Source organism: Balaenoptera borealis (genome assembly GCF_965194805.1).
Source record: "Balaenoptera borealis genome assembly, chromosome: 18".
Classification (NCBI taxonomy): Eukaryota; Metazoa; Chordata; class Mammalia; order Artiodactyla; family Balaenopteridae; genus Balaenoptera; species Balaenoptera borealis.
The window spans coordinates 74,231,590-74,252,218 of record NC_138877.1 but is presented as its reverse complement, the minus strand read 5'-3'; the positions used below and the strand labels follow the sequence as shown (position 1 = coordinate 74,252,218).

The 20,629-nt window shown below is 43.3% G+C and overlaps 1 long non-coding RNA gene across 1 annotated transcript in view; it reads left to right on the top strand.

Annotated features, from left to right (window-relative positions):
• Nucleotides 1-6,004: 6,004 nt before the first annotated feature.
• LOC309615487 overlaps nt 6,005-20,629 on the top strand; it is a 33,073-nt gene continuing 18,448 nt past the window's right edge. Inside the window, exon 1 of the long non-coding RNA XR_014236872.1 lies at nt 6,005-13,864. This is a non-coding gene — a long non-coding RNA (uncharacterized lncRNA). The remainder of the gene's footprint in view (nt 13,865-20,629) is intronic.

Below are 20,629 nucleotides of genomic sequence, written 5' to 3'. Positions count from 1 at the left end.
CAGTCCCTTGGGGAGTCAGAAACATACAGACACTCAGAAGTCCCCCAGGGCTTCTGGAGCAGTCTCTCTTCCCTCACAGCAGAAAGGCCATCATGGATCTGCCAGGAAGGACTCTTGGAGGTGAGGCCCCTGTGAGCCGATTTAGGACCTTGATACATCCCAGAGATGATGCCGATAGGGAGACCAACAGTCCATGTTTGCCAGGACATTCCTGGGGAGTGAGCCCTGTGTTCCGGGAAGCCCCTTAGCTTAGGGCAATCTGGACGGTTGGTACCAGGTAGCTTCTCTGTTAGGCTGTCAATCGAAATGGCTTTGGCTGCTAGACGATCATTTTAATTTTGAGACACTGATGCTCCCCAATTGACAGCAAGAAAGGAGGAGTCCACAGAACCAGCTTCTCCCCGGACTTTAGGGAGCAGTGGATATGCCAGGCTTGTTGCTGCAATTGTTTCTATCCTTTGGGAAATCAGGGAGTTGCTAAGAGGTGAGGTGAGGTGAACTTCCAAATAAGAGGGGGCAGGGTGGGAGTGGGACTGGGGTGGGGCCTGTTCTTGAGCTCTTGCTGAAACCAGCATCTGTCCATGCCAAGACCCAGGTGGTTTCTGTGGGCACCCAGGTCTGAGTGCTGGAGCCAACTGCATGTGTGTCAGTGTGCTCTGGAAAGTGCTCTGCCAGCTGCCATAGGTGAGGATGCACAGGTGAGGATGGACAGGTGAGGATGGCACAGATGAGGGTGCCACAGGTGAGGATGGACAGGCGAGGGTGCCACAGGTAAGGATGCACAGGTGAGGATGCACAGGTGAGGGTGCCACAGGTAAGGATGCACAGGTGAGGATGCACAGGTGAGGATGCACAGGCGAGGGTGCCACAGGTGAGGATGCACAGGTGAGGATGCACAGGTGAGTATGCACAGGTGAGGATGCACAGGTGAGGATGGACAGGTGAGGATGGACAGGCGAGGGTGCCACAGGTGAGGATGCACAGGTAAGGATGGACAGGCGAGGGTGCCACAGGTGAGGATGCACAGGTGAGGATGCACAGGCGAGGGTGCCACAGGTAAGGATGCACAGGTGAGGATGCACAGGCGAGGGTGCCACAGGTGAATATGCACAGGTGAGTATGCACAGGTGAGGATGCACAGGTGAGGATGGACAGGTGAGGATGGACAGGCGAGGGTGCCACAGGTGAGGATGCACAGGTAAGGATGGACAGGCGAGGGTGCCACAGGTGAGGATGCACAGGTAAGGATGGACAGGTGAGGATGGACAGGCGAGGGTGCCACAGGTGAGGATGGACAGGTGAGGATGCACAGGTGAGGACGTCAGTCTTTGTGGTTGCGAGTCTTGTTGAAGCTGTGGTCGTGGAGGCTGGTGAACTGCTGCAGACACTTCCGATCTGAGGACCTGCTCTGTCCTCCTGCCTGCTGTCCGTGACGTGGCCGTGCTCCCACTGTGAGCATATTTGCTGCTTGTATCTCCCTTCCCTGTTTGTGGGTTTTGTTTGTCTTAAATGTAAGCTTTTCTAGATTCCTTAAGTTTTAAAGGAAAAAAGTATTCTCTCTTTGAGGGAGAAATGATTGACTTTTCTCCCTTAAGTTATGTAGATGGAGATATGTCTGCCCTTGGTTAGTCTCATGTCTACCAAGATGTCATTACTTACAGAAGAGCATGGGGTTTTCAAGAATAGTAACATGGTAATTTGTCTTTCAAATACTGTTTTACTTATAGCAGCAATAACAGGAAATGTGTACTATTTTTCAGTGTTATAAACTGATTCATCCTTTGATATAAACAGCTTTATCTCATCTCATTGTTTATATCACATTCCTATTCCTCTGGAAAGAACAACATTTTTCCCCCTGAAAAGTAATATATTCTTGTCTAAGAATGGCTTAAATAAGTAACAGATGGTCTTTTTGTGTGTGTGTGTGTGTGTGTGTGTGTGCGTGTGTGTGCCCTACTCCCACTCACTGTCAGCATTTGATCAGATATTAAGATCAGTATTTTTTGAAGCATTTCATGTTCCTGAACTTACAGGTTTGTTTCCAACTTGGCTTCTTTTATTTATATGATGGTGGTGCTGCTGGGATAGTTTTTAGAATATAGGCAATTGAATAAATTTATTTGCACTTGTCAAATAGAATATGCTTGAATAAATCTCTTTTCTGGTTCATAGTTACCCAGGATCGTCATGGGAAAGACAGGCTAGAACATTCAGCGTGTCACATGAACTTGGCCATAAAACAGAGACTGCTGTGTACCAAGCCCTCACCATGCGACCTATTTATAACTTAGTTCTAATGTTAAAATTTGTTCTGGGACCAGGACTGAGTTTTTCTTGTCAACACAAGGTTTCATTCCTTGGCTTGGTTCAAGGGAAAGACGTGAGATTAGAAGCCAGGAGATTTCCGCTGTTGTCTTGCTAGTCTGTGAGTTAAGGCAAGTCCTGGGACCACCTCTTGTCTGTTTTCCTATTTACAGAATGCTGATACCTTACCTACCGCAAGGGTTGCTGTGAATGTAACGTGAGGTAACAGTTATAAAGATGCTTTAAAAAGTCAAAAGCACTTTAAGCCTAAGGTATCAATTTTTAGATATTAAAATCAAGCAATTAACTCTAGATGTTGCTTAATTATAGACTCATCTATAAGACTGTGGTTGATAGGTTAGCCCTTGTTGTCAAATGACCTTCTTTCAAAAGATATAATATCTTTGCAATGAGAGCTCCCATGAAAGAAACACAAATATGTGTGGGATCACTACTGCAAACTTCTGTAAACCGTCCCCCTGGAGCAGGGATTGGGGCTGATTCATTTCTGCACTGGACCGCACAATCCTTGAACCTAGTAGGTACTTGAATGTACATTGAGCAAAAATGTGAATATTGTCATGGAAAAGCTACCCTAAGTTCCTTTACAAAAATCTTTGAATTACGAAGGTGATACACTTTTGTGTTCTGCATTTATCCATTTTTATCATGATCGAAATTCTCTTTTTTCCCTGCTAGAAAGTTGAGATCATGATCCCTTATGTCAAAATCTTCTCTTTGTCTGCTTGTTTTTGTGGTCTGAAAATAACATGTTTTCATTCATTACCAAGTTTATACATGATAAATGTAGAAAAATTGAAAAATAAAGACATATAAAAAAGAAATAGCCACTCATTATCCCACAGGTGTCATAGAGACTGATCTTCAACATATATTGGTAGCGTATTAAGAAAACAAGTCACAGACTTCCCTGGCGGTCCAGTGGTTAAAACTCTGAGCTTGCAGTGCAAGGGGCACGGGTTCGATCCCTGGTCGGGGAACTAAGATCCTGCATGCTGTGGGTGCAGCCAGAAAAAAAAGAAGAAAAAAAAAAGGAAAATAAAAACAAGTTACATAACAATATTTATATATAATAGCAATTATGTTAGTGAGTCCAAGCTCATTCTGCTGGCCGCGTGACAGGCCAATAAATCTGGAAATGAGGTTATGGGCCAGGGAATAATGACTTTATTGGGAGTCTCAGAAGACGGCTAACTGATGTCTTAGAGAACCGTCTTACCCAAGTCAGAACTCAGGCTTCTTTTCTACCAGAACGGGGAGGCGTGTGGTTGATTGTTGCAAACTTCTTGGTGTCACAATCCTTTGTTCTTGCAGCTGTCTATGTAGGTCAGGTCACCGTGTTCCTGTAGACCTCCAGCAAGACAAATGTTGTTCTGTGCTCTGCAACTTTTTATCTCTATATGAATGGAAAAGTGTTATACCCTTAAAGGTCAGAGCCCTGAGAATTGGGCTATCCTGTATATTTCAGGCTCTAGGCAACATTCTTAATTGCAAGCAAAAGCAGTAGAATACAAAGGTTAAGCTAAAAGAAATAGATCCAAAATGGAGTCCGATTTGTTCTTCCCTTTACAATTACATAAGGAAAATATACATATTTATACATGTATATGGATGTATATGTATCCATACGTTTATATCTACGTATGTGAATGGATGATAAAGATAGGATGGGTACATTTCAATGCACAGGTTATGTCTGGAGAGAAAGTGGACAGGAGAAATTCAGAGAGAGAAATCCTTGTGGGCAGGAATGTTTGAGGATTTTATGGAGGGGGCTGGATTTGCCATGAGCCTGTCAGGACAGGCACACTTTCAATAAAGAGAGAAGATTGGGAAGCACGTCCTGGTGGGACACAGCGTATGAATAAATGTGTGGTGTGAAGCATTGGCATTGGGTGCTCAGGGTGTGTGCAGTGTCTGCTCTCTCACTACGCTGGAGAAAGGGGAGAGTCGCTTGGAAAACTGGACTGGGGAGACCTTGGAAGGATGAGAATGCCAATTTGAGGCACTGAAAGTTTTGAGAAAGCGAGTGAAATGAAAGATTAAGATTTCTTGCAGAACAGTCAGGCAGCGCTTAAGTGGAATGAATCGGAGCGGGGAGAGACGAGAGATAGAGAGATGGCTTAGGAAAGGACTGTGCTAATTCAGGTGTGAAATGATGGGGCGTTGGAGGAGGAAAATGCCCCTGGAAATGGATGGAATGGACAAAGGTAGAAGACATTCTGAAGAAGTGATGGGACTTGGTGCCTGATAAGATACAGACACACGGAAGAAGAGGGAATCTAAGGTAATAGCTACAAAGTCTGAAGCCCAGGTGACTTTTTGAAATGATACTATTGACCGAAGTAGGAAAGGCGGAAACTGCACTGTATATAAAAAAAACTTGATTATTATATTTTTTACTGGAAAAGATCTAAATGTTGGGAGCTGGTATGTGGCTTAAAATTGTCAAGATTCTAGACCTCTGGTTTTTGGAAGTGTGATATAAAAATGCTGTAATGGGGTATGTTGCTTCAAATTAGGTTTATTGATTTGGTATTGTCAAGAAATTAACACCTCCAAAATAGGCAGAGGAGTGAAAAAGATACCACTGGCAGGTGTGGGCTGAACTGTGTGATTTTCTAGCACCGAAACACACAAAAAGCCAGCAGTGTTGACGCTGGTACAAATGATATAGAAAGCACCCTTCTCTTTTTCCAAGTCCGTTGGATAGGAAATCTATGTCCACCTGGGATCCGCACTCCGACCTCGTGTATATATAATGCATGTGGCGGTTCTTAATGGCCTATGGGAGAGAACAGATGACCCTCTTCTGTCAATAGGGTTTCAATACAATAAGATCTTGGTTTATTTTTGGCTCGGGAAGAGGAGGGTAATAACTAGAGGCTGTGATTTGAGGGCTCAGGACAAAAGGGCAGAGTGAATCAGGGATGACCAAGAGGGAGAATCCGGCAACGTTTTTACTGGCTTCCTGGAGTGCTCATGACTTTTATTGCTCGCGGCCCAATACAGTCTTCAGACGAACACAGCTGTCTTTTCATGGCAGGAATTGTGTTTGAGGATCTGGTGGGAGTTCGTGATTTTTCAGGATATTTGTGTTATTTGTAACCTCTTATTTTCTCTATCATTTACTTTGCTGGGATGGTGTTGTAAAATAGTTTTCACTGATTAAATTACTATAAACTATGAAAAAGATACAAATGTAACATGTTTTAACTACTAAGTTTAGCTGTAAAACATTTAAAAACCATCTGTTAGCACAGCTATAATCACAATAAGAACTACTATATTTTTATGATAAAAGAACCCAGATATTTGTTACTTTTATCTTTGCCTGAACATACTTATTGGTTCTTTAAGAATTACACTTTGGGACTTCCCTGGTGGCGCAGTGGTTGAGAATCTGCCTGCCAATGCAGGGGACACGGGTTCGAGCCCTGGTCTGGGAGGATCCCACATGCCGCGGAGCAACTGGGCCCGTGAGCCACAACTACTGAGCCTGCGCGTCTGGAGCCTGTGCTCCGCAACAAGAGAGGCCGCGATAGTGAGAGGCCCGCGCACCGCGATGAAGAGTGGCCCCCGCTTGCCACAACTAGAGAAAGCCCTCGCACAGAAACGAAGACCCAACACAGTCATAAATAAAATAAATAAATAAAATTAAAAAAAAAAAAAGAATTACACTTTAAAATCATCTAGGTAAATCGATTTCCTCTCTTTTGGTATCCATGAAAGAGTATTTCTGGCATTGTGAGAAGTAGGAAAGGAATATGTCCATTTTTAAAGTGAAATCTGCCTGTTCTCTTGGTGTTTGATGTTATTTTATGGGTTACCAAAAAGTGGGCGATTTTGTTATATTAACCAGTTCTTTCATTTACAATTTTCTGAAATTTTGCCTGAAACAAGTCACAATTGACAACCATAAGATCACATTATGGACACTGGATAATGTCCAGAGCTGTCTGCGGAGCTGGGACATCTCTGCTGGGTCTCTTTTGCTCTAAGCCCTAGGATGGGTGTCTCTAGCAAGGTCCCCCGCCCTCAGCTATGTCCCTCCCAAGCCCGCTCTTCGCAAGGCTTTTGTCATCCTGGATTATCCTCTGATGAGCCAGCGCTTCCTTTGCACGTGTTTGTTTATTTCCTTATTTTGTATCTATTTCGAGTGTGATCTCAACTGGCGGCTTGGGGAACTAGCAAAGTTCTTCTCTTCTGCTGAAACTGATTCCCCGCGTGGAGACGGCTGAGTGGGTTGCAGGCCCCTCCCGCTGCGGGGGGAGCGTCTGCCACATCAGCAGGAGTGTGTACCCTGTGCAGCTGATGGAGTTGCCCCCTTTTCCAGAAATTGCCCCTTTGTTGCTGGTTGGAGAGGCCCCGGGCACTTAGGCCTCGGGGTGACCCCTCAGCAGGGCACAGGGGTTTGGCATAGCGTGGAGGAGAGGCAATCCTCACACGTACCTCCTCTGGGGCCCCTGTGTCCTGGGCTTTGTGGCGAAGACCTTTGGTTTCGGATGGCAGCCAGAAGATAGCCATGGACCCTGATTATCTACGCCCTGGTTTTCTGCTGGCCACTCCATTTGCTGCTCTGGCCAGACATTCTCAGGATCACGGACACCGATGCCTCAGAATTCAGACAACCGGCTAACATGCTTAAAAACTTCTTAAATAAAAACATCTCAAATGTGACAAGCATCAACAGTTACAGAAGGCAGAAAGTATTTTTTTTTCCCCCCATGTTTCAAGGTTGTCATCTACCATTTGCTCAACTCTGAAAGATAGAGATCACGCTTCCAAAACATTTCAATCTGTTACCATTGTCTATTTCTGGAAAAATATTTCATCTGAGAGGATTAATATGCATTTGCTTTAATTACATAGAAAACCATTCAAAAGTATACAGGATTAATATCTAGACTCTCAATAGATATTCTTAAGGGATAATTCAAATGAATCCAATTAATCCAAGATTCTAACCCCGAGTTACCACGGTTAATGGAATATGTGTTTGGGATTCATCGTAATTTATCAGTAGGCAGAACCACCATTAAATTCACTAATAGCTTTAGTGCTAAGCTACAAATTAAATGTGTTCAAACTAATTAGGTATACAACCTTTTCTTTTATTCATATTTCTTTATCATTGATTACAAATTTTTTCATCCGAAGGATCAAAATAAAAACATCACTAGTTTGCGATACCTTCCTTCCTTTAAATAAACGCTTTTCTAAATATTACCTCAAACAACTTCAATTTTTTGCTTTTAGTACTCTTTTCCAAATAAACGCAGGAAAGTCTCCTGCTTCCCTAAGTGCTCAGAAGGGACTCTGTAATCCCTTAGAATGTTCCCTTTGGCCATCACCCGCCTAGCATCTTACTGTTAATCTTTCCTAAGAAAAACAAGTCTTTCCTCTTGAAAGCTTGGGACTTTAAAAATAACAACTACAAAGTGTTTTAATGTGGTCAGCGCTCATCATAAATTATTTGTTTTCCTGAGTCCTCCTGTGTCTCTTCTGGCAGATCAGGGAGAAGGGGGAAGTTTGTACTGCGATCCACCCATCCAGGACCCAATAGTTTGCGCTAAATTAACACTTCCTGGGGAGATTTTACTAATCCTCTACAAGGTGATCCAGTTCCTATGACTGTTCTTAAAAAAAAAGAAAAAACCAAGCCTCTCATGGGAAATATACCCCTACTGGGCTGAAGCAGGAAGAAAAAGCTAAACTCTGTTTAAAATCTGGATGCTTTGACCCATGAACTTTCAGCCTTTTCCTGCAGGCTCCTCTGAAGGCCATAACTACCAAGATGCAACTCCCACTGCCAGGCATGAACACAAGCAGATGGAGGCTGATTTTCAAGAAACTGGGCTATCATTATGCTTTGATTATTACCAAGAAACCAAGAGAAATTCTCATATGTGCATAAGGAAGTTTTGTATGATGGTGGTCAGTGATTCATCTATTCCCAACCAAATTACGTGGTTCTTTGAAATAGGAAGACTTTAGCAAGGGTTTTCTTGAAATTAAAAATCCCATTGAAAACGAGAGAAGGGCTAATATACAAACACACACAGATGTGTATACACCCACATATACACACGTACACGTACACACAACATGTAGCCACAGGTAAACTGAGTGTTGTTTTTTCACTTGCCAGCCTTCACTGTTTTAGACGCTAAGGAATTCTATGCCAAGTGATGAAATGGTCTCCAACTGGTAAAAAGTCAGTTGGGTTTTTCAGAGCAGAGGTGAAGATCATACTTGAGACAGTGTTGTAGGGCAAGAGGACGCATTCCCTTGGGAGCAAGTTTTTGTCTACTCAGTCTATTGATGTCATCCATTGTCCAGTGGTAATCTCAGTTTAGAGGTGGGTACATCTGCTCTGGAGACCTCTCACTGAGCCGAGGTCCAGTCTGGGACTCCCCGGGAGAAGCTGGAAGCCTTCGCAGTACAGATAACATTCAGACCCTCTGAATCACAGCAACTAAAATAATAAGCTAACAAACTCGGTTTGCTTATTTTGCGCTCCAGGTCCTGGAGACAATTGTACCCACATCAGGGGACAGATGCGCTCCTACCAAGATGGCAGAAACCACTGAAATGAGGGCTCACTGTTGCTCTTGGAAGACGTAACTGAGTAAGGAAGACATTTTAAATGAGAAGGCAAATCTTGAAGCCGTAAAAAAGTCGATCAGTTGGTCTGAATGGAAAATTCAAATTCCAAGTCAAAATACGAAAGAACTGGAAACAAATATTGAGGCATCCCAGGGAACAATTACTATTTATGGTATGCAAAGAGGTTTTAAATGTCTGTAATAAAACACTCCAACAGGAAAATGGACAAATGATATGAGCAGGGACCTCACAGAATAAGAAATAAGAATACCTAATATAAAATATGCTAAACCTCAGGAAATCCAAATCACTACAAAAGACATATTCAGAGTTGAAAAGGCAGATATTAATACATAAATTTGATCATTCTGTACGGGGGGTTTGGGGAAACAGGCACTCCGATATGTTATTAATGGTATGTAAATTAGTAGAAGACTTTTGAAGAGTAATTTGGCAATATTTATTATAATTTAAAATGTTCATAACTCTGAACTATTTCTGCTACTCCAGTTCTAGGAATGATCCTAGAACAGCGGTCCCCAACCTTTTTGGCACCAGAGACCAGTTTCATGGAAGACAATTTTTCCACGGACCCGGGTTGGGGGGGATGGTTTCAGGATGATTCAAGCGCATTACATTTATTGTGTATGTTATTTCTATTATTATTACATTGTAATATATAATGAAATAATTATACGACTCACCATAATGCTGACAGGAGGCGGAGCTCAGGCGGTAATGCGAGCGATGGGGAGCAGCTGTAAATACAGATGAAGCTTCCCTTGCTCGCCCGCCGCTCACCTCTCACTGTGCAGCCCGGTTCCTCTCAGAAATGGATAATCTTTATCCACTTCTCAGAGTTTTGCTAACCCATAAAAATAGCTGAACATGATGAGAACGCGGGGAAACTTTTGGCTAGTCCCTTTTTTCTTTCCTCCCCATTTCGGAAGAATTGTCTAACGCTCTTATTATTCTGACAAAGGCAGAGTCACAGAATCTAAAAAGAAAATGTGGTCTAGGCTACCACGTAGTGCTTGGTGAAATACCAGTCACTGATTGGTGGTACTGCTCAGGTCCAGCCCCACCCAGAAGCCACTGGTCATCTCAGCTGGTCTCAGGGGAACCTGTTGGAGTGAGTCCCAGATTTCGTTCTTTACTCAAGGAAATATATTGTTACTTTGTATACAAGGCACTAAGCTCGCTAATAATAATAGTCATTTAAATCTCTTCCTAGTAAAATATAAATGAATATCAATACTTAAAATGTTCCTCATTTCTGGGATTATGTGTACCAGGCTAAATCAAATGAGTTAATTAGAAAAATTTTGAGACAAATATATTCATTTTTATGGATGAAGATGCTGGGATTATTGAACTAATGGCTGAATGTGTTTGTGGGCTGGATAGAAGTAGCAGGATGGGTGAAAGAGCTGCCTCTGAAATGAATATTTTAAAATACTCACATCTCATAATGGTATCTTTGCTTGGGTTTTGTGTTTCTTACTTTTCTCAGTATGTGCTATGGATCCTCTAAAGATGCATATGTAATTGATGTTTTTTTTAAAAAAAATGTTATGTTAATATAGTAAAGTACACCTTTCATTATTTTAGTCTTTGAATTTTTGCATGTGTATAGATGTGTGTAACCATCACCAGAATCAGGAAACAGGACAATTCTACTGCTCTTCAAAGCTACTTATTTGTGGTTATACCCATCCTAACCCCTGGCAACCACTGACCAGTCAGGTGGCACTACTCTATTGTTTTATCCTTTTGAGAATGCCATGTAAGCACACTCATATGTTGTGTAATCTTTGGAGACTGGCTTCTTTTACACAGACTAATGGCTCTGAGATTCATCCAAATTGTGTGTATCAATAGTTTCTTCCTTTTTATTGCCCAGTAATGTTCCATCATATGGATGTACAAGAGTTTGTTACCTGTGGGAGAACCTTGGATTGCGTCCAGTTGTTGGTGGTTATGAATAGACCTATTATAAACATTTGTGTCTGTCTTTCATTGTAAAAATAAGTTTTCTTTTTTCTAGGGTAAATACCCAAGAGCAGGGTTTCTGGATCATATGGTAAGTATACGTTTAATTTTATAAGAAATTGGATCTTTGGAAATAGTATTGATTTTTGAAATTTTGGTTTCCAACTGTTCATTGTTAGTATACAGAAATACGACTGATTTTTGTGTGTGGGTCTCATATCCTGCAGTCTTACAAAACTCACTTCTTAGTTCCAGGAGGCTGTTTTTTTGTTTTTTTTTTTAGATTCTTGAAAGTGGAGTGGTCACCGTTAATCATGAAGATGGGAATCTCCCTGTAAGGATGAGGGAGGAAAGGGCCTGACTCACTATGAGCAGCTGGGCCAGCCTGGGACTGCTGGCCACTCGACCATGAGCCACGTGAGAAAATAGCCCCTATTTGCTCACACTCCTACCTTCAGATCCTGTTCTGCGAGGCCAAATGCAGCATCCTCGAGATACCATACACACCTGGATTTCTCTCTCTCTGAACATCTCTCAAAACAAGTATCCTGGGCTTCCCTGGTGGTGCAGTGGTTAAGAATCTGCCTGCCAATGCAGGGGACATGGGTTCAAGCCCTGGTCCGGGAAGATCCCACATGCCGCGGAGCAACTAAGCCCGTGCGCCACAACTACTGAGCCGGCGTGCCACAACTACTGAAGCCTGCGCGCCTAGAGCCCGTGCTCTGCAACAAGAGAAGCCGCCACAATGAGAAGCCCATGCACCACAACGAAGAGTAGCCCCCGCTCGCCGCAACTAGAGGAAGCCCACGCGCAGCAACGGAGACCCAACGCAGCCGAAGATAAATAAAATAAATAAATTTATAAAAAAAAAAAACAGGGCTTCCCTGGTGGCGCAGTGGTTGAGAATCTGCCTGCCAATGCAGGGGACACGGGTTCGAGCCCTGGTCTGGGAAGATCCCACATGCCGCGGAGCAACTAGGCCCGTGAGCCACAAGTACTGAGCCTGCGCGTCTGAAGCCTGTGCTCCGCAACAAGAGAGGCCGCGATAGTGAGAGGCCCGTGCACCGCGATGAAGAGTGGCCCCCGCTCGCCGCAACTAGAGAAAGCCCTCGCACAGAAACGAAGACCCAACACAACCAAAAATAAATAAATAATAAATAAATTAAAAACAAAAAAAACCCAAAAAAAAACAAACAAAAAAAAAAAGCAAAAAAAACCCCAAGTATCCTACAGCAAAGACGAATTTAACTAGAGAGGAACTTAAAGGCCATCTTGATCCTCCTAATTTCTCTGATGAAGACACCAAAATTCAGTGACTTGTCTGATGTGAATAGTGGCATATGAATCCAGAACCCATATATGCTTCTGCTTCACCCAGCTACCTTTCCCCCATTGCGTACCTGGTTTGCATTATGATGCCAGTTATCTCCCAGAATCTCAGTATCCTTATCTATAAAATCTAGGGAAAAAGATCTACCCTAATTCCTCAGAAGGTTAACGTGAGTGTAACACTCCATGATACACATGAAAAGTTAGTCAACTCTTTAGGATAATACAAACGTAAGGGTTCTTTTCCTCCCTTTTATAAGCCTTTATTTTTAGTGGAAAATCAATCAATGTATTGTGACTTGAATTCATATTATTTACTCTGGTTGGACAAGAGTAAATTTAGTGAAATATGTTAGCTTTCGATTTAAAAATACTGATTGAAATTGTACCATGTGGCAAAGGATGTAGAGGTCAACAAGACAGAAGAAGGCCCTGCCCTCATGGGTGTCAGAGCACAGAGGTAGAGGCAGACGTGAGTCAATAAACTGAGCAAACAATTCCTTAATTGTTAACTGTGGGAAATAATAAATGATATTTTATAATATTGTTTCCTTGATGACACTGGTGCAAAGCTGACTGGCACACACAGACCCACGGTCTCCCCAAAGGGCCCAGAGCTCCTTGTTGATAACATCTTAAAGATACCAAAAAACCAGTGAAGTGATTATAGGAAACCTGGGATGTGCCATGAAAATTTAGAAATCACGCTTCCCTCCTTAGACAGGATCCACGTAATTCCCCGAGAAATTCCTCAAAAATTAACATTTTTGTTAACTTAGGTTTACTCCCCAAAAGTCAATTTGAAAAGCAGATGTAAACTGGGTTGGCTTTTGTTTCACTCCGAGTTCTCCGTATTTTGTAAGTTTCTTTGTGATCTTTTGAGATGTGGGTCCCTTTTGAAAACTCTGATGTTTCTTCTACTTGTTGAGAGTTAGTGTTTTTTTCCCTTCTGAAGGACTAGACTTCAAGTGTACATGATGAGGGGTGATGGGATTAAAGAATTTAATGAATTGCAGAAGTATTCTATTAAGGACTAGAGATTATTCTTATACACCATGAATTAATTTTTATGAATTAGGTCCAAAGAGCTTAAGTAAAACACAGCTAATATTTCATGAGTAATTTCAACTCTCTTTAATAGTGCAAGTCTCTGGTGTGTAATATTTAGGTAATGATTTATCATAAAATAGACATCTTTTGAGGGCAATTACGTGTTCTCAATACTTCTTTACGAGGGAGCTGGGAAGAGGATGTCATTACATTTAACAGTATATTTATCTCACCTAATATTCATGATATTCTGATGGAAGAGCGGTTATCTTACTCCATAGGAGGGTATTTCTGGAAGATCTGAATACTGATTCTGTGTCACTCGTCCTGTTCAGACATGAAAGGCAGTGCGATTCAGCCCCAAGAGTATTGGCTGTTGCCAGGCGTGCAGAGCCGGTGGTTTTGTTTATGAAAATAACAGTACGTCTGCAGAGTGAATTCTCCTGGGGGTAGACGGCTGGCTGGGGAGAAGAGAGAATTAAAGATGACGTGCTGAAAAGGAAGCAGAGCTACCTGGGCTGTGTCTGGGAAGTGACACATGCGTTTGAAGATGAAGGTGAGGATCTGGATTGTAAAGGAAATTGGAATGGAAGGGGAAGGCCCTCAGCACAGGCAGTGAGCTAAATACGGCCACGCTTATTTACTTATTTTTTCTTACTCTTGTTTTAGGACTAATTTTAACACGGAGGCTCTGATGTTACCTTGCACTGCTGTAATGTTTTCTGGTTTTCATAACCATTTGGAAATATTTTATTTGAACCTCCCAGTATTCCAATGGGAAAGGAAGGGGCTATTGTTCCTCATTTATAGGATTGAAAACTGAGACTCAGAGTGTAATCCAGTTAGTACATCATGAAGCTGGAACCCAGAACCCCTAAACAGGGCTCCAGAATCCTGAATCTGCCATCAGATGACAGGACCGTGTCTGGCATGTCCTACAGACTTTCAGGGCTCACCTCACATCCTGGGCCTTGGGCTTTGTTACCCCCAGTGCAGCAAAGCCTGAGGGTTCTGTACTCAGAGTTAACAGGGTCATTTCATGGCTCAGAAATTCTGGCTTTTGCTAATGAACCTATTAAGTCCAAGTGTGATAAAAATGGGAGTGGAAGAAGAGAAATGAGTGAATTCGGTTTTTGTTTTGTTTTGTCTTTTGTTTTTTACAGTTCAGGAAGGAAGGCATATAGAATCTGGAAAGTTCAATACTTGATTTTCTAGTCTCCTTCATAGTTTGGGATAGCCTTAGGATATAGTTCTGGGCTAATAACATTCAGGAGTGTATCTCTGGGGAGAACCGTCCTTCCCTGATAATCAGTAGAAGCCGTAAGAAGAGAAAGCCCTTCATCCCTCACCATTCATCTTATTACAAATTTGGACTTGATTGCTGGAGGTGCAGCAGCCATCTTGTGATTCTGAAGCAAGAGTCATTAGGAAAAGTCAAGGAAGTTAGAGAGACACTAGCCAAGTTGCTGAACCAAGACCAGTGGCCACTGACTTCTGCATGTCTAAATCTGTTCATGGAGGTTACTGTTAATCAGGTAATCTGTTCTTAGCTGATGCATGTGTACAAAATTATTTCCTAAGCATCTATCTTTTTGATGATAAAGTGATGTGCCAAATAAGAAGGAAGAAATATTAAATAAACTGCCCACGTTTCAAAAAGGCACTAGTATGAGTACTTTCCTTAACTCTAAAAAATTGTGCAAAATTCAACTGTTTTTTTTCTTTTCTGTTTGAGATTCAAACAGATTTAATCATTTAGTAGCTGCCTGTGACTATATTGCTATCCATCAGTTGGTATTGTGCCTTTTCAGAGTTTGAATGGAAAAGCACATCTGCTCCTGAAGATTAAAGATGGAGGCTTTCTGTCCTAGGGTCACCCAGATTAAATCATACATTTTCCATTCCTTATGTATATTAAAGATATCTATTACTTTATTCCGTAACCTGAGTTCACCGCAGGTCTCATGAGCCTGGGGATATTAATGAGATCCCATCAACAGGAAACGTTCAATTTTGTGAACTTGTGCACCTGGAGGTGATGGCAAAGTGCCTCAGACCCCTCCCTCCCAAAGTCCCCACTCCCCATTTCTGGGGGTTCCTGGGGGCGTTTCACAGGGGATCTAATGGTACTCTAACGGTTCACCTCCCCTGATTGTAATAATGCAAATGCCTGTGATGTAATGAACCTCTGTCTGAAGCTCCCTTGGGACCTTCAGGAGCCCTGAACTTGTGTGAACAGCGGGCAGCCTCGGCTGTCTCCCAGGTGCCTGACCTGTGCTGTGTCCCCCAGGGGCCTTGAGACCACAAACAGGTTAAATTCCAAGCCCAAGTGGTGAGATATCTTTGTCACCTATATTCCAACACCAGGTCTAGACCCAAGTTGGCACCGATGTGTCATTTAAAACAAGAAAGGTATGCAAATAATAAACAGTAAATGAGACTGAGCATGATTCTTTTTTTTTTTTTTGAAGTATAGTTAATTTACAATGTTCTGTTAGTTTCAAGTGTTGAGCTTGATTCTTAAAGCAGTGGTGTAACAGGACGACAACGAATATGGTGGTTCTGCCTGGGACCTCAGCTTCCCCCTCCCCCCTCAGGCACCCACCACGGCTGTGGGAGCAGCAGCCGGGGCCTCTCGCATGCTGGGCAGGTCCTGGCAGCCTGGGTCCAGCAGGTGGACCACGGCCCTTGCACATGATGGGTGAAAGCATCCTCCTGAGGGCAAGTTCAGCAAAGGAGACCCCAGGGAAGTCTGGTAAGAGCTCTGTAAGATTTTTTTCTCGCAGATAAAAGTTTCCCCAGAAGAGGCGACACCTTCTCCTACAGCCCCCTGTTGGGTATGGGTGTTCCACCTGGAATTGTGGCACTGCCAGCCTGGTGTGTATCTGACACACGGAACAAATCCGTTTTTAAGACTCCCCCTCTCCATTTGACAAAATGTTTTCTGCTATAATCATTTAATAATCATAGTAATTATTATCTTGATCTGTTCTTTAGTTTTGAAACGAGCAGCTAACAATGTAAGAAAAGAAGCTTCCATTTTAAAAGGTAGTCAACCTCCATGAAATAGTTCACGTATGAAATAAAGTTTGCGCTTACTGAATAAAAATATTACATCTTGGGTTCGTACTGTTTCACTGTTAGAGATTTTAATCTCTCAAAGTTTTCACGTAGATTTACAGAAGTGAAGTATCTCAGACTCTGATATGTATACAATCTCTGCACTTTCATGGATCATTTCCAAGCCCCTGTTTAAATTCTGGGATATTTAGCATCTCAGGGGCTGGGGACAACAGGGCTATGTCTGATGTGAGTTCAAACTATTCCAAATTTTTAGGAAGTTCCTCTCGAAACTTCTGTGCGGTACTGGTTCCTGGTGTATAAGGGACCAAGTATATCCCCAGGGGTTTTCTGATACTTTGTTTAAGGAATAAGTAATAAATTGTGCTAATGTTTTTATGTGTTAAAGGCTTTTAATTTTTCTCTGAACTAATTCATCCATCAATACATTTATCAATACCAACTATGTAGGAATTACTATGGTAGAAAGGAAAACCCACAAAAAAAAAATGGCACGTTATCTGTCCTTACTGAGATAATAGTTCACTTGGGGAAAAAAGTTCATGCAACTTACTTTTTGGGTTTTTTTTTTTCTTTTCTTTTCTTTTCGGTGGGGAGATAAATTAGGAGTTTGGGATTAACATACACACATTACTATATATAAAATGGGTAAACAACAAGGACCTACTGTATAGCACAGAGAACTAATAACCTATAAAGGAGAAGAATCTGAAAAAGAATATATATATATGTATAACGGAATTACTTTGCTGTACCCTTGAAACTAACACAACATGGTAAATTAACTATACCTCGATTTTTAAAAAAAGTGCTAATTTGAAGCACGCATGGATTACTAAAATTTAACAGTCACTAAAGCCCTTGCTTAGCGTTTGTGGCACAAAAGCTTTGTTCTGGGGGAGACATTCTTTTCACGGACCCTGTTTAGCTTTGCCAGCGCAGGGCGATAACAGAAAACTTTGAGTTGGGCTTTGAGTTGGCTTTATTATTGCTTTCGTACTCACTACAGATCACGCACCCCCAACTCCCTGCGCGGGGCGGTCGCCCCCCACCTCGCCCTTGACACGTCTCTGCTGCGGGGAGGCCTCCCTTTTCCTGGGCTTCCAGCCTGAGGTCAATGCTGAGTGCGCTGGGGAGAGAGAAGGGGCAAGGTTTCCGGAGGGTTTTGTCTGGGGCCTTGTCCGTGACAAGACTCTTTTCCTTATTAGTTAACCAACGTTCAGTCAAGGTACTTGGTTCTTATTGTGCAACCATCTAACAGAGGAGGCTGGGCGCCTGGCCCTTCCTCTCGCCCCCCTGCTCAGCCCACATGTCTCTGCCAGCCCTGCTGCCTGCACCGGGAGGTCATGCCCAGGGACCAAAGCCCCAGGCTCTCTTGCCTTGTGGCTTCCAGTCTAGTTGACCAATGGGAGGACCGTGTGATTTTAGAGGGTGGGAGCGGATGGGGGCAGGCATTGATTCACACCCTTTGCTTCCCAGTAGATGGCTCCCCACGTTCTGGCTGAGCCGCATGTCTCCACGGGTCCAGCTCTGGCCCCCGGTGGCCCCCCTTCCATGTAGCTCTGCTCACACCACGCCCCTGCGTCGTCCCTCCAGGCCTGCGGCGCTGACATCGGCCTTCCGCGGTCCCTGGGTGCTTCAGCATCCCTGCGTGCTGCCCGGCCCCTGCCCACATCCTCCACGTTACCCTCCGTTAAATGAGCTTCAGTCAGAACTTTGCCAGCTGTTACTGGAACCCTGCCTGACGCTAGCTCTATTATTTCTTCCTTGTCTCAATGATCCCTTTATCAACATATCCTATCCCTAATTGCATTCAAAGACCCTAATTAGAAGACTAATATTGTTTCCAAGTCTTTGTGGATTTTAATATGACGTCGAATTCCTTGAGAATCTTAGCTCTTCTCTGACTTCGTTCTAAATTCCCTCTGATGATTTATTACCTGATTCTGCTCTACATCCTACCCTTGGGTAATCTTTTCTGAAAGGATCCTCTTCGGCAGGCTGTTTCTGCGGTAATTCCCCCTCAGAATTCAGGTCTGTTACCCAATCCAGACAATTCCTTCTTGATCCTCCAAACCCTGAGGCCAATTTTGTTCACCCTTTTCTCACGAAGGCGTCGGGCATGTGATGGACCCTTTCTCCCCTTAACTGCCTCCTTCCGACCGGAATTCCTCTGCCCACTGAAGCTCTCCGCAGCTCTCTCCCTGGCTCCAAGGCCTCTAAGGCAAGCACACAGGCCTATGCCCCTGCTGTTGAGAACGGAGGGGATGAACCCAAGTATTAGACCCAGAGGTAAAGAGACAAGACACCCAGAAGGTGTTAGTCATCGTTTTTTGTCTTCTTACAAGTAAATATAGCTTTGTTTGTCGCTGCTTTTCTTGACTCTCCTTATAGACCTCCTCGTGGGGTGAGAGTCTTACCTGGGAAGGAGCCTGGGTGCTGAGTCCACCTGGGGATGCCGTGGAGAGTGGGGTGCGGAAAGGCCACAGCTGGGGAGAGTCTCAGCCTCTTAAAACATCTCCTTTGTCTTACTGTCAGCCATACCCTTGACCTCACAACCCTGTGGATGTGAAAAGGACTTCTCTTTTTGGTCTCCAAGTTTTCTTTTCTGGGGTTTAGTCTATCTTGGATGGATATGGAATGATATCTAGGACTATCAGCCTTTTGAAAGCTGTATTAGTTTGCTAGGGCTGCCATAACAAAATACCAAAGACTGGGGGGCTTCAACAATAGAAACTTATTTTCTCACAATTCTGGAGGCTGCAAGTCCGAGGTCCAGGTGCCAGCCTGGTCAGGTTCATGGTGAGAGCGCTCTTCCTGGTTTACACAAGGTTGTCCCCTTGCTGTGTCTTCACATGGCAGGGAGAGCAATCATTTTTCATGTCTCTCCTTCTTAGGGCACTCATCTCATTCATGAGGGCTCCACCCTTATGACCTAATCACATCCCAAAGGCTCCGCCTTCAAATACCATCCTACTGGAGACTAGAGCTTCAACATACGAATTATGAGGGGACACAGACATTCAGTCCATAGCACAGAGGCTGAACAGCTAAGATCAAGGTGCCGGCGGAGTTGTTTTTTCTGAGGTCTCTCACCTCGACTTGCAGATGGCTGCCCTCTTGCTGTGTCCTTACAGAGCCTTTTCTCTATGTGCATGTACATGTGTTTAGCTCTTGGTGTTATGTGGGATAGGGGCTTGAGCCATCATTTTGCTACCAGAAGACTGGACGGTCTGAGAGTCTGAGTGGGCAGGACACCCAGGTGTATCAGTGATAAAACTGACATCGGTTCTACCAAGGTATACGTTGTCTTTCCTTCCAGCAAAATCTTTTTGCTGAGATGGATAAATATCTATTTCTACCTGCCCTCTCTTCACAGAGTTTTCCCCTGCCACTTGCAAATCTTAAGTAACGTGGAAATCCTTCTCTTTTTCAAGTCTCTAGGTCCCCAGCTCCCAGAATTTTTCTAGGTCAGTGTCTACTGCCTTGAGCTGCTTCAGTGCTGCCCTTACATGTCTTGCTGGGTGGTAGCTACCAGCTACAATTTCAGTCATTGGTGTATTTTGTTTTAAAGGGGCAATTGACCTTAGTAGCAGAGTGAGCAGTTTCAACAGCAAATTAAAGGGAAATTCTATTGATTTCTTTACGATAAGGCAGATAAGATGGTCTATATGAATGGTTCAAAAAAAGCATCTTGGCAGTAGAGTCTTTTTTTTTTTTTTTTTTGCGAAATAAATTTTACTTGGAACTTCAGCACGGAAAACAGAAAGTAGAAGGGGTCCCGAGCACCCTTCCGGTTTTCTTTCCAGCTCAGGGAGGGTGGTAGGGGGAGGACTGGCACACACAAAGAGGCTGACCCAGGCCCCATGTGAAAGCCACTGGAAGTCCCCGCTGCAAGGTGGTTTTTAATGTACCGGCGGTAGATTGGCCAGTGCGGACACACTGATTAAGGGTAACGAGAGGTCAGTCTTAGAGAAATGGATAATAATCCATCACTGAATAGGATGATGGGGTTAAGAGCATTCTTGGTAAGGTTGTGTCTACAAAGTAATAAGCTGTCAAAGTGGAACAGATTTAGTACGGCAAGTGGCAGCCGTCTCACTGAGCTGGGCTTATATTGGTAAAGGAAAGTGGGGTACTGAAACTCTTTTTTCCTTTAGGTGATAAAAATAAAGTACTTTGGGGGTCCAAATTATAATAATAATTTCCCCATGCTAATAATTAAATAATTTATTGGTGA